The sequence below is a fragment of the Rana temporaria genome, chromosome 2 (genome assembly GCF_905171775.1).
Source record: "Rana temporaria chromosome 2, aRanTem1.1, whole genome shotgun sequence".
Taxonomy (NCBI): Eukaryota; Metazoa; Chordata; class Amphibia; order Anura; family Ranidae; genus Rana; species Rana temporaria.
In genome coordinates this window covers 432,870,455-432,889,132 of record NC_053490.1, presented here as the reverse complement: position 1 = coordinate 432,889,132, position 18,678 = coordinate 432,870,455, and positions in this window count along the sequence as shown.

Below are 18,678 nucleotides of genomic sequence, written 5' to 3'. Positions count from 1 at the left end.
ATCACTTACACGTCATTTTTGCACATTATTTTATTTGTTTTCAGCACTGTAAATATTGACATTATCTTTTTGGTATCATCATATAGACCTCTATTTTGATTATTTTTGGTCTATGCATTTGTGCTTACCTCACAGGTTCACACAATTTAGGGGGTTCTGACTAGTTGGCGATGTAGATCATTTGACTATCAGGTCCCCCCTTTCTTTATATCCTTTTAAGGGTTTATTCACCTTGGGCGCTACATTTATTTTCAGCATTGTAATTTTCTGTCAGGTAGTCACACGTTGTGATGGCAAAGCCCAAAAAACTCTCCCTTTTTGAACGTGGTCGGGTTGCTGAACTGCATAAGCAGGGTCTCTCATCAAGACACTGGACGATCCTCGACCCAAATTAAAGCCCTTACTGGTGCTGATTAAAAATAAGGGGGGTGTAATGAATAGCGCTTGCAATTAATAATTAAAACTAAATAATCTTCATAACAATTCCTGATGATGGAAAAAATTGTGCGACCAAATAGAAATTAAATACACCACTTCCTGTGTGTCTACAAATGTTCCACTCCAGATGTAATCCAAGAAAACCGCCCAACATCAATACATAATGTAGACGGTGATGGGAGTGAAGTAATAATAAGAATATCCATATTTAAGTAAACAAACGTGCCAATAAAAGCACAGTGTTGAAGAGGTGAACACAATAAAATAATCCTGAAGTGTTCAAATATTGCTCAGCAATAAATTCTTCATAAAACATATGAATAATTGATAATAAATTGTGAATAAAAAATTAATAAAGTGCTCCATCCATTAAAAGTGCAAATGTGCAATTGTATGTAACAACCACAGTGAATATACTTCAATGAAATATTGTATGCAAAAATTCATTTAAAAAAGAAATGTTCAACATACATGGGTGAACGCGACCCAGTCCATAAAATATCTGCAGTGAAGGTGTCCCATAAAATCCACCATGGGATTTAAACAAAAAATTGTGTCATACAAATATAAAAATTAAAATTAAAAAACATGTGCAGTGCACAATCGTGCAAAATAAAACGAAATAACAGTCATAGATTTTTCAAAGTGCATAAGTGCTCCAAATCAAATTCCACAGAAACTGCTTCAGAGCAAGATAATATACGTGCACACGTGCTTGCAAACACAAATGCCAGGCAATCCGCAGTGTAGATATAAGTGTTTCCACAAGCCCCTTACCTTAAAGAGGCTTGTAATAAGCCTATAATATTGCTGATAACGAAGTATCCCACAGCCAGCCTGCTGTTACTAGTCCCACACAAGACGGCTCACAAGGTCCCAGCAATGGCACTCAAACAGAAGATAGGGAAGCCTCCATAGTGTAAAATCATTAGCATCTTATTTAAAAAGAAACAAGTATCACTTACAGACAGAGCTGTATCAACAGCGCGTGTAGCGTGTAGTAATCAGAGTGTCTCCGCTCTGCGGCCGCGAGCGGATGACGTCACCAGCAACCCTCCTACTTCCTCACGCGTATCGTGACACCACGTGTCACTTAGTCATAGGATCCTATGACTAAGTGACGTGTGGTGTTCAGATGTTGCAGAGAGAATTCCTCATGACTGAGGGCCCTAGTCTGTGTGGTAACGACTGGGTTTTTCAACAGGACAACGCTGCAGTACACAATGCCCGCAGGACAATGGACTTCTCCAGGAGAATAACATCACTCTTTTGGCCCATCCTGCGTGTTCCCCTGATCTAAATCCAATTGAGAACCTTTGGGGATGGATGGCAAGGGAAGTTTACAAAAATGGACAACAGTTCCAGACAGTAGATGGCCTTCGTGCGGCTGTCTTCACTGCTTGGAGAAATGTTCCCACTCACCTCATGGAAACGCTTGCATCAAGCATGCCAAAACTAATTTTTTAAGTGATCAACAATAACGGCGGAGCTACTCATTACTGAGTTCATGTTTGGAAGTTGGATTTCTGTTTTGGGGGGTTTAGTTTTTTTTTTGGAGTTGTGGTCCTAAACGTTTGATCAGCTGAAAAACAGCCTGTTTCAGTTTATTCGTTGTTTTCATTAAATTGAATGCTCAAAAAATGTTTTGTCTCGCTCTCATTTCTTCTTGTTGCATGTTGAAGCTCTACTTGGAACCTTGTTAAGATCCAACAATGTAAAATCTGATTTTTTGCCATTTTTCAAGTGGTCTTAAACTTTTGATCGGGACTGTATCTTTGAATAAAAAATAACCAAAATTAGTGGATATTATTTAGTCTGTGAAAGTTATACAGTCTACAAGTTATGGTGCAAAGCACTAAAAAATGATCACACCTGATGTACTGAAGGCCTATTTCATTTCTTGAGACTCTAACCATCCAGGAAATAACAAATACACCTAAAATGACCCCTTTTTGGAAATTAGACAGCCCAAGGTATTTAGTAAGAGACATGCTGAGTTTTTTGAAGTTGTAATTTCTTCCCACAATTCTTGGGAAAATTAAGAAATATTTTTTTTGCACAAACTTATCGTATTGACAGGTTATTTCTTGAACCCAGCATTTGCATACTTGCAATTACACCGCAAAATACATTCTGCTACTCCTCCTGAGTATGTTGATACCACATGTGTAAGATTTTTACACAGCCTGGCCACATACAGAGGACCAACACTGAAGTAGCACCTTCAGGCGTTCTACAAGCATAAATTACACTTCTCATTTCTCAACCACCTATTACACTTTTAAAGGCCCTGGAGCACCAGGACAATGGAATTGCCCACAAAATGACCCCATTTTAGAAAGCAAACACCCCAACATATAATCTATAAGGCATAATGAGTCTTTTGAAAGTTTTTTTTCCAGAAGTTTTCGGAAGCTATACTACATGTGTGAGACGTTTACATGGCCATATAGAGAGGCCCAACATCCAAGTAACACCTCTGGGCGCATAAATTACACATTATTTCCTGACTACCAATCACATTTTTGAAGGCCCTGTGTATTTCTAACACATAGCATGTACATAACAAAACATTTCCTGTGGTTTTAGTAGTGCAGAGGTCCACAGAGGAGAGCATCAGTTCAGGCAGCAGGCAGAGATGTGGTCAGCAACAGCAAAAACAATCCAGGCAGAAGGCAGGAATACTGTCCATAGTCAGTAGAGGCAGCAGGCAAAGATATGGTCAACACAGCCAAAGTATTGGTCCAGGCAGCAATAAGAAATGGTCCATAAAGTCCTGGGTCATTACAGATGGCGATATGGTCAGCACAGCCAAAGTATTGGTCCAGGGAGCAGGAAAGACCATCAAGCTTAGGGCCAGGGGCACAGGGGTAGAGGCTTCTCCCACCCAAATCTCTTTAAAAGCCTCCGGGGAACCAGACCAAAAAAAATTCTCTACTCAGAACGCTATTCTGGAGCCCCTCACATATGTGAGACCCCCGTGTACTAAAGTTTAAGGGCAAAAGATCATGTCAGGGAACCAACTTAGCTGAACGGAGAATACCGCACATGCGCGGTAGAACAGCGCTGCGGCACATGCTTTCGCGCGTATGCGCGGTGCGGCACCACACCGCGTGCACGGGCGCGCACGCACACTGTCTTCCCGGAACCAATCAGACGCCTGACCGGCCTATTTAAACCAGCTTCTGTCCCTTGACTGGTTGCTGGTTTTTCATCAGCTCCTGTTATGATTCCTGTTGCTGTACCTGCCTTGTTGACCCGGATTTCCTCACGACTCTGCTCTCTCTCCTGAACCTGACCTCTGGCTTACGTCCCTGGATTGCTGCTGTCTCCTGTCCTTGACCTCTGGCTTGCACCTTTGGACTCTCTGCCTTCTCCAACCCTTGACCTTCAGCTTGCACCCCGGACCTGTCTTCTGTCCTTGTCCCTGGCTACCTGCTTGTGTACCTGGACTACTGTTGCCTGACCCACTGCTTACTTCAGTGAACTACCACCAGCTCTAACTGCTGTCTGAACCTACCTAGTCTTCAGCTTCACTGCCGGTACCGGTGCCTCCTTGCGCCTTCCCCCCTCTGTCCCAACTCCAGGGGGTGGATTGCGCCGAGTCGCAAAGGTGAGCCGCCCTCAGCATCTCGGCCTCGATAAGTACACCCGTGACAGTACAAACCAGCCAGATGTCTGAGGCCGACAGGGCACGCTCACCTTTTGAGACCCTCTGCCAGCAAGTCTCTGCATTGACCGAAGCAGTACAGAAGTTACAAGAGGGGTATCTACAGATCGATGGCCGCCTCCAGCAATTGGCCGGTTCACCTTTGCCCTTGGCTCCATCCGTGGCACCTGTCACAGGGGCTTCAACCTCTTAGGCTCCCTCGAGCCCAGTCGTGGTGGTGACTCATCCTGAACTTCGAGTCCCCACACCTGATCGTTTCACAGGTGACTGCAGGAAGTATCGGGCCTTCAAGAATGCCTGCTCACTATACCTGGCTCTACAACCCAGGACCTTCTGTTCAGATGCCGTAAAGGTGGGGTTTGTGATTTCTCTTCTTACGGACGAACCACAGGCATGGGCCCACAGCCTAATGAAGCAAAGAAGCCCAATACTGGATACCATCGACACCTTCTTTGAGCATATGGCCAAGTTGTACGATGACCCTCTGCGTTCAGCCACAGCGGAAGCCACTTTTCACAATCTAACCCAGGGAAGGAGGCCTGTGGAGGACTATACCGCAGAATTCAGAAAATGGTCAGCCGACACAGGCTGGAATGAGGTTGCTTTAAAGTATCAGTACCGCCAAGGGCTCTCTGAAGCTCTTAAAGACGAGTTAGCGAGAACTGAGACTCCCGCCTCCCTGGAGAAATTGATCCACTCCGCCTCCCAGTTAGACAGACGTTTACGGGAGCGGCGTTCTGAGCGATTCCAGGCTACTTGTCCCAACTGGACTCCGCCAAGATTTACTCCGGTACCATCACCTCCTCCAGCTCCTCCAGCTGCCTCGCTACCAGACCCTGAGCCCATGCAGCTCGGCCTAGTCAGGGCCCCTCTAAATCCAGAGGAAAGACAACGTAGGCGCCAAGCCAACCTGTGCCTCTATTGTGGGGGAGCTGGCCACTTCCTCCGTACTTGCCCAGTGAGGCCCAGTAAGTCAAAGCCTTAACCAGCTGTCTATTACCACGTCTCGAGCATTCCACAGACTTATGTTGTTCTCTTTCTCTCTTTACAGCTACCGGGAGCGGCAACCCGCCTACCGGCAATTGTTGACTCTGGAGCCTGCAGCTGCTTCCTGGACTCTACCTTGGCCCAGCAGCTGCATGTTCCCTTCCGCACCAAGGATCACCGCCTACAAGTCCACTTGGCTGACGGCTCTCTCCCTCGTTCCGGACTAATTACACAAGAAACCAACCCTATCCATGTCGTCACCGACTCTGGGCACCACAAGTTTCTTCGGCTGGACCTCATTCCGTCCCCCATGTTTCCCATTATCTTGGGTCTTCCGTGGTTACAGGTGCACCAACCCTGTATAGACTGGCTCAAGAAAGAGGTTAATTTCACATCTCACTACTGCTCCCAACATTGTCTCTTACCAACCACTGCCACTTGCTCCACTTTGACAACTCCACCGGAAAACCTCTAACATGTCCCCTCCGTCTATTTGGAGTTCAAGGATGTCTTTGACAAACAGCAGGCTAACCGCCTTCCTCCGCACCGGCCTTACGACTGCCCCATCGACCTCCTACCTGGTTCCGAGGTCCCCTTCGGTCGTATCTTTCTCTTGTCGGAAACCGAGTTAAAGGCCCTCAAGGCCTACATAGATGAAAACCTGGAAAAAAACTTCATCCGCCCATCTTCTACGGCCGTGGCAGGAATCTTTTTTTGTCGAGAAGAAGGAAGGTTCCCTCAGACCTTGGCTACCGGGAACTAAACAAAATAACTGTCAAAAACAGATATCCGCTGCCTCTTATTCCGGAATTATTTCAGAGCTTCCGATCAGCCCAAATCTTTTCCAAGCTCGACCTACGGGGTGCCTACAACCTCATTCGGATCAGGGCAGGAGACAAATGGAAAACCGCTTTCAGGTCTAGATTTGGGCACTTTGAATATCTGGTAATGCCTTTTGGGCTCTATGCCCCTGCCACGTTTCAGCATCTGGTCAACGACATTTTTCGCAAGCATCTAGATGATTTTCTGGTCGTATATTTGGATGACATCCTCATCTTCTCGGCTTCAATTGAGCTGCACTGGTACCACGTCAAGCAAGTCCTTGCCATACTCAGAGCACAAGCTGTACCTCAAGGCCGAGAAGTGCGAATTTAAAAAAACTTTGGTGCAATTCCTGGGGTTCATCATCTCCACCAGCGGGGTTGCCATGGATCCGCAGAAGGTCAAGGCAATCCAGGAATGGCCAGCTACAGCAGACAAGAAAGGGGTGCAACGATTCATCGGCTTCGCTAATTTCTACCGAAGATTCATCATCGGCTTCTCTTCTATCGTTGCCCCCATCACCAAGCTTACCCGTCAAGGTACCAATTTCCATTGGTCTCATCAGGCCCAGGAGGCCTTTATGAAGCTCAAAGCAGTGTTCTCTTCTGCACCTGTTCCAAGCCACCTGGACCCAGGACTGCCCTTTATTCTGGAAATCGACGCCTCCGAGACTGCCACTGGCGCTATTTTATCACAAAGACAAGGACTAAAGTCCCTATTACATCCAGTAACCTATGCCTCCCGGAAACAAAGCCCTCCAGAGAAGAACTATGATGTCGGGGACAGGGAGCTATTAGCCATCAAATTCGCTCTGGAAGAATGGAGGTACCTGCTGGAAGGGGCAGTTCATCCTATCATGATCTTCACTGATCACAAAAACTTGGAGTATTTACGATCTGCGAAACGCTTAAGACCCAGGCAAGCCCGTTGGGCTCATTTCTTCACTCGCTTCAACTTCCATATCTCCTACAGACCCGGCTTGAAGAATGGGAAGGCAGATGCTCTCTCTAGGATGTTCCCCCGAAACCTCCTGTACATCTGAACCCAGCACCATCCTAACCCCTCAGAATTTTCTTCTAGTCTCCCAGGCAGACTTACTAACGTCTCTCAAAGTAGCATCTAGACAATGTTCCGACCAGGAAGCCTCTTCCCTGGAAAGGCGGGATGACTTACTGTGGTCTCGAGGCAAGATCTTTGTGCCAATGGAAGCAAGACAGTTGGTCCTGAGCACTTTTCACGACCACAAGCTGGCAGGCCATTTTGGAACACAGAAGACCACCGAGATGATCTCCCGTTCCTTCTGGTGGCCAAAATGGAGGCATGACTGCAAAAACTGTTACGTCTTGTACCCGCTGTCAGCGCAACAAGGGGCCAAACACCAAGACCTGGGGACTACTCAAACCACTACCCATTCCGGAACGCCCGTGGGCAGAGGTCTCCATGAACTTCATCGTGGACCTGCCGCCATCTGAGGGCTTTACAACTATCCTAGTCGTGGTTGACCGCCTCTCCAAGTTGGCACACTTCCTGCCCATGGTGGGTACGCCCTCTGCTGCAGATACGGCCAGAATCCTTTTTCAGGGAAATTGTCAGGCTCCATGGAGTACCCAAGAGCATTGTTTCCGACAGGGGAGTACAGTTCACATCTAAGTTCTGGAAGGAGCTTTGCAAATCTCCTCAGAGCAATAATCAGACGGAAAGGACAAATCAGACATTGGAACAATATCTTCGCTGCTTCTGTTCAGTCTCCCAGGATGATTGGTTGTCCTTATTACCGTCTGCCGAGTTTGCTTATAATAATTCTGTTCACTCCACTACTAACCAAACTCCCTTCTGGTCCAATTTTGGCTTTCATCCCTCCTTCCTCCCAGATTACATCCCTGAGATACCTGTCCCAGCCGTCCAGGAGCATATAACCTCCATTCAACAATATTTTCAAAAGCTTCAGGAGGTCATGCAGCAGGCCCAGGAAGACTACAAGAGGTTCTATGAAAAAAGGGGTAAGCTGCGCTGCGTGTGAAATATTATATACAAATATGCATTATCAACCATTCAATGAAGCTAGGTTAATCCTTGTAAAGTACCAATGTTGGTGCAATAAACGTGCATAAAATTAGAAAAGAAAGTGCAAAACAAATATATATAAGTGAATCAATAGTCCATAAGATCATGACATTCACAGCCGAGATTCTTGTAAATATCCCATAGATGTTGCAGGTACACCAATAGAGTGTTGAAAAGCAATCCAGGAAGCAGTGTCAGAAGAAAAGGCACCTCCACCTCTAATAACAAATCTCCTTACCGACTCCCATGGATCTCTATGTTTGAGATCATATGCGCTTGTGGCTCTTAAGCCGAGCTAGGCTGGTTCTCACTGCTCCTCTGTAACCTTTCCTGCCCAAATAATTTCACTTGACTGCAATCTCCAGGTCTCACCACATAGATCGTACCCAGAAGTGAAACAAAATAGCCGACATAGAGCAGTATTGTCGATAAAAGCCGTTTAAGATCATAAAAAAGTAATGCACTCACAGGTCCATTGAAAAATAGTAGCGTTTTGTGTATTGTTAATACCAGCCGGCTTAGATAATCCGCCCGTCCTTCCGGATGGTCGTTGGTGAACAGTGGTGACGTCAGCACGCCTCTCCTCTCTACGCCGTTTCGTAAAAGAGATGACTTCTTCCAGGGGCACGAGCGGCATGCTGTCTCGCCACTAGATATTCAATTGAAACGTCACTAGGACCGCCCAGTCCTGACGTCCGGGGATCATAGACGCGGATCCACCATCTTTGAAAGGGGATCCTAGCCCAAACCAATTTCAACTAAATCAAATTAAGTTATATGTCACTGATATTTTATACTGGCTACAAAAGTAATCTCAGTGCCTAGCAACAGGGCTAAAAAGCGGCAAGGGGTGCAAGATGTAAACAAGACAGACAATCTATCCGCCCGTGCTACAAGACCCCTTCCCCGCTTAAGATGAAAAACACACAACAGTGCGGACGGCGCCAAAAACGGAGACTCGCACATTCAAATGTGAATGACTCAATAGTGACTCAGTCTCATCATTGCATTAGCCTGTATTCTGAACATATCAGGAAATGTCAGTGTGTGTCTAAAACATTGGTACGGTTGAATGGTTGATAATGCATATTTGTATATAATATTTCACACGCAGCGCAGCTTACCCCTTTTTTCATTTCATTTGTGTTTTATCTAACATATTTTTGCTGCTGCAGCAACTTCATTTACATTATTTTTTTATATTACAATATTAATAATAGTCCAGTTAGACCTGCGCAATATTTTTTACATACATTGCAAGAGGTTCTATGACTGGGGGAAGAAGGAGTGCCCGGATTTTAAAGTTGGAGAGAAGGGCCCAGATTCACGTAGGGCGGCATAACTTTGTGCGGGCGTATCGTATCTTATTTACGATACGCCGCCGCAACTTAGAGAGGCAAGTGCAGTATTTACAAAGCACTTGTGTCCTAAGTTACGGCGGCGTAGCATAAATGGGCCGGCGTAAGCACGCATATTTCAAAGTAGGCAGGTCGTAGGCGTGTTGTATTTAAATTAAATGTGACCCCATGTAGATGCATGGCCGAACGAACTGCGCATGCATGCTCAGTATCACGTCGAATTTACGCCCTAAGATACGCCGGCTCAATGCCTGTGACGTGAACGTAACCTACGCACAGCCCCATTCACGTACGACTTACGTAAACGACGTAAAAAGATACGCTTGTTCCGACGTCCATACCTTGCATGGGCTGCGCCACCTAGAGAGCAGCTGTATCTTTACGCCGGCGTATGTCTTACGTAAACGGCGTAACTAATTGCGACGGGCGTACGTACGTTCGTGAATCGGCGTATTTTGCTCATTTACATATTCAATGCGGAAATCAACGGAAGCGCCACCTAGCGGCCAGCGTAAATATGCACCCAAGATACGACGGCGTAGGAGACTTACGCCGCTCGGATCTTGGCCGAATTTATGCGTAACTAATTCTATGAATCAGGCGCATAGATACGACGGCGCTCATTCGGACTTACGACGGCGTATCTGGAGATACGCTGTCGTAAGTCTTTGAGAATCTGAACCAAGGTTTGGTTGTCCGCTATTAACCATAAACTGCCAATTCCCTCACGAAAATTGGCCCCAAGATTCATCGGCCCATTCAAGATTAAGCGGAAGATTAACGCTGTGGCCTTTGAACTAGCGCTACCTGATTCTTACAGGATCCATCCTGTCTTTCATGCCTCCCTGCTTAAACCCGTTGTACCCGACTCCTTCCCCGGGAGAGAAGAACTTCCACCTCCACCAGTGGAGATAGAAGGGGAGAAGGAATTTGAGGTGGAATCCATCTTGGGCTGCAGAAAAAGAGGGAGGCAACTTCAGTATCTGATCAAATGGAAAGGGTATCCTCCGGAAGATAACTCTTGGGAACCCTCCAGGAATCTACATGCCCCACAGCTAATTCGAGCCTTCCACCAAGAACACCCAGAATTGATGGCCAGTTTGGGCGTCCGGATTCCGCCCCTTGGGGGGGGGGACACTGTCAGGGAACCAACTTAGCTGACCGGAGAATACCGCACATGCGCGGTAGAACAGCGATGCGGCACATGCCTGTGCGTGAAACGTGCGCATGCGCGGTACGCCGCATGCACGGGCGCGCATGCACACTCTTCCCAGAACCAATCAGAGGCTTGACCAGCCTATTTAAACCAGCTTCTGTCCCTTGACTGGTTGCTGGTTTGTCATCAGCTCCTGTTATGATTCCTGTTGCTGTACCTGCCTTGTTGACCCGGATTTCCTCACGACTCTGCTCTCTCTCCTGAACCTGACCTCTGGCTTACATCCCTGGATTGCTGCTGTCTCCTGTCCTTGACCTCTGGCTTGCACCTTTGGACTCTCTGCCTTCTCCAACCCTTGACCTTCGGCTTGCACCCCGGACCTGTCTCCTGTCCTTGTCCCTGGCTACCTGCTTGTGTACCCGGACTACCGTTGCCTGACCCACTGCTTAATTCAGTGAACTACCACCAGCTCTAACTGCTGTCTGAACCTACACAGGGCCAGATTCTTAAAGTACTTACGACGGCGTAAAGTTACCCCTGCTATACAAGTCGTACGTGAATGGGGATGTGCATAGGTTACGTTCACGTCACAGGCCAGCGTATCTTAGGGAGTAAATTCGACGTGATACTGAGCATGCGCGCGCATGCGCCGTACGATCGGCGCTTCATTTGCATCGGGTCACGGATCATTTTAATAAAACACGCCCACCTCTTCCACATTTGAATTACGTGGGCTTACGCCGGGCAATATACGCTATGCCACCACAACTTACGGAGCAAGTGCTTTGTGAATACAGCACTTGCCTGACTAAGTTGCGGAGGCGTAGCGTAAATAGGATACGCTGCGCCCGCTGAAATATACGCTGTCCTACGTGAATCTGGCCCCTAGTCTTCAGCTTCACTGCCGGTACCGGTGCCTCCTTTCGCCTTTCCCCCTCTGTTCCAACTCCAGGGGGTGGATTGCGCCGGGTCGCAAAGGTGAGCCGCCCTCAGCATCTCGGCCTCGGTAAGTACACCCGTGACAGATCAGTCCACGTGGCAGGAAAAAACATGGTCAAATTAACGGTGCACGTGGAAGTCCGAAACGTAGTTGAAACAGCAGGCAAAAGCATCGTCGGTAAACAGGCTGAGGTTGGTGCACGTGGAAGTCAGAAATGTGGTTGAAACAGCAGGCAAAGACATTGTCAGTAAACAGGCTGATGTTGATGCACATGGAAGTCAGAAACGTGGTTGAAACGTCAGGTAAAGACATTGGCCCGGATTCACAGACACTGGCGCATATTTATGCCGCCGTAGCGTATTTCCTTTACGCTACGCCGACGCAGCGCAGAGAGGCAAGCACTGAATTCACAAAGCCAGTGCTTCCAAATCTGCGATGGGTTTCCAAGGCGTAAGTCGGTGGAAGTGGGCGTGAGCCATGCTAATGAGGCGTGACCCCATGCAAATGATGGGCCGAGCGCCAGACAGATACGTATTGCCAACTGCGCATGCGCCGTCCCGTGGGCGCATCTCAGTGCGCATGCTCACAATCACGTCGGAACAACTGCCTAAGATACGTCGGATCACTGCCTACGGCATGAACGTAACCTATGCCTAGTCATATTCACGTCCTACGTAAAATACGTCGGCTTGGGTTCCCTGGTGCAGCCCTTTGCATGGATGCTGCTGAGTTACACCTCCTTTATGGGGCATAACTTTACACCGGACGTATGACTTTACGCGCACTGCGTCGGACGGACGTACGTTCGTGAATCGGCGTGTCTCCCTCATTTGCACATGTTAATAGAAAATCAATGGGAGCGCCAAATACGTCCAGCTTAAATATGCGCCCACTCTACGCAGGCGGAAGTTACATCGGTCGGATGAAGCCTATTATCTTAGTTTTGTGGGCACGGCGCACAGATAAGACGGTGCATATTTGCACTTACGTGGCGTATCTCGTATCTCTGCCCAGTTTTGTGGGCACGGCGCACAGATACGACGGCGCATATCTGCACTTACGCGGCGTATCTCGAGATACGTCGGCGCAAGTGCTTTGTGAATCCGGGCCATTGTCGATAAACAGGCCAGGGTCAGTTAACATGGAAGGTAGAAACATGGTAGCAGGCAAATGATCCACACAGGTATTTGAAATGGGGAAATGGCAGTCTCTTACTAATAAGGGGAACTAATATCTGATGGATGTGTGATTAATTTTTGAAGCAGTCACCGATACACATGCCAGGTTGGAAGGGACATTGGGGACAATAATAACTTGTATCTCTTCTAACTCATCCACTTGAGCATACACAACATCTCTTTTGGCATCTTCTTCCGGATTCTGCGGGGGGAATGTTATAGGGAAAATGTTGCTCAGGAAGTCGACTCATACTATCAGAGCAAATGCTTCCTGGGGCTGGTCCTTGGTGGTAAATCAGGGCAGTGACGATGTCTTCAATATATTTGAGGTAGGTGGTGGGTTGGTTTTCAGGTGAACAGGGCAATATTAAACAGATAAATTGCAACTTTCTTATACCAATAACGGGGCTTGCGGGTTGATAAATATGGTTGTAGCATCTGATCATTTAAATTCACCCCCCATATACAGATTGTAGTCATGGACACATTCAGGCTTTACTACGGGGCCACGTCTTCTCTGAATCTCCACCAAGATGACATTGTGGATGGTAGTCATCATGTGAACATTTCTCTTTTCCCCCCTGGGCCTCTTGGCTCAGGCATATCGCACTGCCCCCCGGCCCCGGCTGGGGTGACGGTGGTAACTTGTGATTAGTTCCTTTAATAGTATGTTTTCTACTATGTGCTTTATGTATACCTTTGTTTTCGCATCCCCTGCGTGGGAATTTGTCGATTTGTCTAAAATACTTTAATAAAAAATATTGTACCAGAACATTTCTCTTTTCCCTCCATTTCATGGCCAACACTTCCTCGTTCCTCATGAATGCGGATTCCCCCTTTTGTAGCCGTTAGTAGCAGTACCTTTGGCGAGCCTGTGTGACGGAACTGGTGGTGCTACTGACAGCGAGCCTGTGTGACGGAACTGACCGGTTACTGATGGCCTGTGTGATGGTACTTATGGTGTGGCGGTACCGATGGTGACCTGTGTGACAGATTCAGATGGTACTGATGGCGGTACTTATGGCAGTACTGGTGACTGCCTGTGTGACAGGTGGGCTGTGACAGATTCAGATGGTACTGGTGGCGGCCTGTGTGACAGATGGGCTGTGAAAGATTCAGATGAGGGTGGTACAGATGGTGATACCGATGGCGGTACTGGTGGCGGCCTGTGTGACAGATGAGGTGTGACAGATTCAGATTATGGCGGTACTGATGGACAGCCTGTGTGACAGATGGGCTGTGGCAGATCCAGATGTTCTGTATGACAGGTTCTCTTTAATGGTGGGGCCGTGTTGTGTTGTGCAGACAGTAGTAAAAAAAATTCACTCACAGATCTCAGATCTCTCCTTCTCTCTCCTCACACGATCGGTGTGTAAGGGGAGAGAATGAGAGATCCCTGGAAACCACCACAATGTTTATACTTGTGATTGGACACAGCCGATCACGTGGTAAACAGCCAATTTCATTGTCTGTTTACCCTGATCGGGAATGCGCTGTGTCCGAAGGACAAGCGTCATCTCTGATCGCCACGGTGCGCGCGCAATAGCGGCACATCCTGACCGACGTCATATGACGTCCGGTCAGAATAATTTAACCACTTTGCTCACATCATTTTGTAATATGGCGGGCGGTAAGTGGTTAAATAAACAGTAATTTTTGCTAAAGGAGCAGTACTAGCCTCCAAGGTCGAGGGTGTATTTAATTTTTCCATATCATGCTATTACATCTATTAATAATTTGGTTGAATCAATTATTGAAAAAGCATATTTTCCTTGTATTCAAGTGTAATCCTTTTTTCTCTTCTGTTCATGGACAGACACAGCAGCAATCTTCACAGTAGGATATTAGCCTTCTATTAGGAGAGGACTAGGCAGAAAACATGTTAACGTGTTAAACACACATCAAAACTGTACAGTACCGCCCAGGGGGCGGTCCCTCTAGGTACATCCACACTCCCTGCATGTAGCAGCTCAGTTTTTTCTGCCTAGCATAGAAGGACCTGGCTTTCTGTGGGCCCTTTGGTCCTGGAGTTTTTTCTATGTTTTTGTACTTTTTTGTTACCGAGATCTACTATCAACTGCCGACATCAGATCCTTGTAGTCCCCCCAGTTTCGGCCATCGAGCGTGTGCAGACCTTTAGCTACGCACTGGGTCGGCCACGACATGCCCCGTTGCTCCAGGGGTGGCCGGTGAGCTACATGCTCCGGGGCACACATATGACCGGGCTATATGTCCATGCCACAGTGTGCCAGGGCCGACAGCCACACCGTAACCGCGTGGGCGATGGGTCTGTCAGGGATGCTTCCAGCAAGTGCATGCAGGACGGGTAAGTAGCAGTCCCCTGCTCCGTCAGGATGGCACGGCTGGGCATTCCCGGGGAGGTCGGTTAGGGGGTTTCCACCCTTCCTTTCCACTCACCCTTTCCTCCTCCCTATGCACTGGGAGCTAGGCTGGCTGCGTCTGACTGGGGATCCGCCTGGGGGGCTCCATCCGCTAGCGGGGGACTGAGCTTTGGGGTCCGCTTTCATGGGGTGCTATTCGGCTGCCATGTGCGGGGGAGGGCCTCCGTGCGAGGACCTCGAATGTTCGCTATGTGCTCAGTTTTCTCCTTCATTCGGCTGGCGGCCATTTTGGCGGCGCCGGCGCTGTTTTGTTCACTCAGTGGCCATTTTCTTGTAGCCACACACCTCTTTTTTTACAGGGCAGCCACTCGGCGGCCATTTTGTGAGGGAGCTTGGCCTCTAGCGTTGGTTAGATGGCGCCAACAGCCTGCACACGCTGCAGAGAGGCAGAGTGACACGGGTGGCTGTACGGGGAGCACCTCTGGTGGGAGAGATGGGCGGCAGCTGTGCAGTGACTGGTTCGGGTGGTGAGTCCTCTGGGGGCCCCTCGTCTCTGTGGCAGCTAGGAGGGCGGGCTGTGTACCTTGCCTCTGGGGGAGTCAGGCGTGTGGATCAGCATGGCATCGGAAGCAGGCGCCTCTTCCCCAGTCATACCTGAGTTGGCAACTGGTGCCCCTGGACCTGCTGGATCTTTGGACGCTATGTCCGTGATCCTGGAGGCTTCTGTTGCCAGCGTAGAAGCGGCGCGTGGGTAAAAAACACCCCCGCCATCTTCCGGGGACAACTCTGAGACAGAATCGGGCCAAGCTGCGGCTCCTGATGTTCTGATGTGTCAGAGGATGTAGACCTCGACCGTTCGGACAGTGAGGATGACTCCGGGTCAGTGCATGATAGGGCACTTGTAGGAGCACTTATCACCGCAGTGCGAGATACTATTAAGATGGAGGATACGGCGGAGGCGACAGATGGCGGTTCCTTTTGGGTTCCGTAAGCCGACCCACGCCGCTATGGTGTTTCCTTGTGTACCTTATCTGGATAACATTTTATACAAGGAGTGGGATAGGCTGCAAATGGTCTTTTCGGCCCCAAAATGTTTAGCGGTCCATTACCCCTTTGAGGAGAATTTGCTGAAAAAGTGGACTTCTCCGATAGTGGACCCCCCTGTGGCAAGACTAAACAAGGTGACCACGCTTCCAGTGAAAGGGGCTCCTGCTTTCAAAGACCCCGCAGACAAGTGGGCTGAGGCAGTGGCCCGCTCCCTGTTCATCGTGGTGGGGTCAGCAGTGCGTCCTGCTGTGGCCGGGGCCCTGGTGTCACAGACACTTACTAAATGGGCAAAAATGTTGCACCAAGGGTTAAAGGAGCATCAGGCTCCCCTGGACTGTGTGGAACTGGCTGACCAGTTGGTACAGGGCCTTAAGTTTGTTTGCGAGTCAGCCTTGGATACAATTCCCTGGCTGTCCAGAGCCTCGGTCTATGCGGTGGTGTTGCGCAGACTGATCCGGCTAAAGTGTTGGTCCGTGGACCAATCTTCTAAGAAGGCCCTGCTGGATTTATCTTTTAAGGATGAGAGACTTTTTGGAGCCTCTCTGGATGACATTATCAAAGATGCCACGGGAGGTAAGAACACTCTGCTCCTGCAATTCAGAAAGGGTGAGGAGCCGTGCCGTAGGCAGGGGCCCTCCTTTACCGCGCATATGCGTTTTTTTCCATCTGCCCGGTGCTGTGGGTAAACGCTCTCAGGCCGATAAGACGCCGGCTGAAGGACAAAAGCGCCCCTGATTTCGCAAACCTGCGGACAAATCTGTATCCACATGAAGGTCTGCCCCACCCGACACTCGGGTGGGGGGCTGTCTTTGTGAATTTACGGCTTGGTGGATGTCTCTAAATTCCAACCGGTGGGTTTGCAAGGTAGTTTCCTCAGGGTACAAGATAGAATTTCTCTCTTGCCCACCGAACAGATTTTTTTCCCTCCAACCTCCAGGTTCCTCCAATTCGTCGGGAAGCCCTGTTTGGGGCAGTTCAGGATCTGCTGGTGCGCGGGGTGATCGTACCTGTACCATTGCAGGAACGGTTTTAGGGTTTTTACTCAAATCTGTTTGTAGTCCCGAAGAAGGATGGGGTCCGTCCAATCCTTGTTTTCAAGGCCCTCATTTGCTTTGTAAAAGTACAAAGGTTCAGGATGGAATCAGTTCGCTCCGTGGTCGCTGCTCTCCATCCGGGGGTTTTTCTGGCGTCCTTGGACATCAAGGACGCATACCTACGTGTCCCCATATGCTCCAGGCATCAGAGATTTCTGCGTTTTGCAGTCGGGGATGACCACTATCAATTTGTGGCTCTTCCCTTTGGCTTGGCATCGGCCCCAAAGGGTGTTCACCAAGGTGCTCGCCCCGATTCTGGCCCTGCTGAGACAGCGTGGAATCGCTGTCGTAGTCTACCTGGACGATCTTCTGAGAGCCACTTCAACCTCAGAATTAGAGGAGGGCGTGTCTATAGCCTGTCAAATCCTCAGAGACTTTGGTTGGGTCCTGAACACTCAGAAGTCGGTGTTGGTACCGACTTAATGCCTCAAATACCTGGGGTTGGTTCTGGATTCCTCTGAGGCGAGAGTTCTTCTCCCTGTGGAAAAATTTCAGACTCTGCGGGCTGCAGCTGTTGACGTCACAGAGATGGTCGTCGCTCCACCTTTGCATGCGAGTCCTGGGTCTTATGGTGGCCTCCTTCGAGGCGGTTCCTTATGCTAAATTCCACACTCGAGTGTTGTAGAGGGAAATTCTGTTAAGTTGGGACAAATGCCCATCGTCCCTGGATTGTCAAATCCGGGTGAGCCGCCGGGTCAGGGCCTCCCAGGTTTGGTGGCTGACATCCCCGACTCTTCGGTCCGGGAAGTCGTTCCTTCCTTTTCACTGGACGGTGATCACGACGGAAGCCAGCCTGACCGGTTGGGGGGAGTCTGGGGGTTCAGTCTGCCCAGGGTCGCTGGACTCAGGAAGAATCGCCGCCTGCCGATTAAAAAAAAAAAAAGAAGCTGAAAGCTGTTTTTTATGCAAAGCTGGACCAGATTTTGCACTCTCTAGTTTTAGTAAATCAACCCAATGTCTCTCAGATTTAAAAACTTCTATGCATCTTTTTTAATGATATGCTTACAAATTAAATACAAACTTTGAACCACATATAGCTGTTCCAAGTTTTCTCCATTTGTGGATATGACTCTCACCGTGGTTCGCTGGAGTCTCAAAACCTAAAGGCCCATACACACGATACAAAAATCGGATGGAAAAATGTGTACGACGAGCTGTCTACCGATTGTTAGTACGATGCTTTCGACAGCCGATTTTCGCTTTGTCAGACAAAAGCTGGATGTGCAGACTATAAAATTATTGTCAGATGTGAACCCAACGTCCGATTTTCGTTTTTATTAGTACAGTTTTTTCGTACGAAAAAAATTGTAAGAGCAAGACTACGCATGCTCAGAAACAAAATAATACATACAAAACTATTCAACACATTACGTCACTTCTGATGTTGTATTTTCGCGTACGAAAATTTTTGTATTGTGAGTAACCTCTTCACTTTTGACTTGAGACTTGTATGCAACAAAAAACAGACGTTCGGTCGTCCGGAAATCTAAGCGTGTGTACGAGACTTTAGAAATGGCTTTGTAGCCCTTTCCAGATTGATACATGTTTCATCTGTTCTTGAATTTATTTATATCACTGTGTT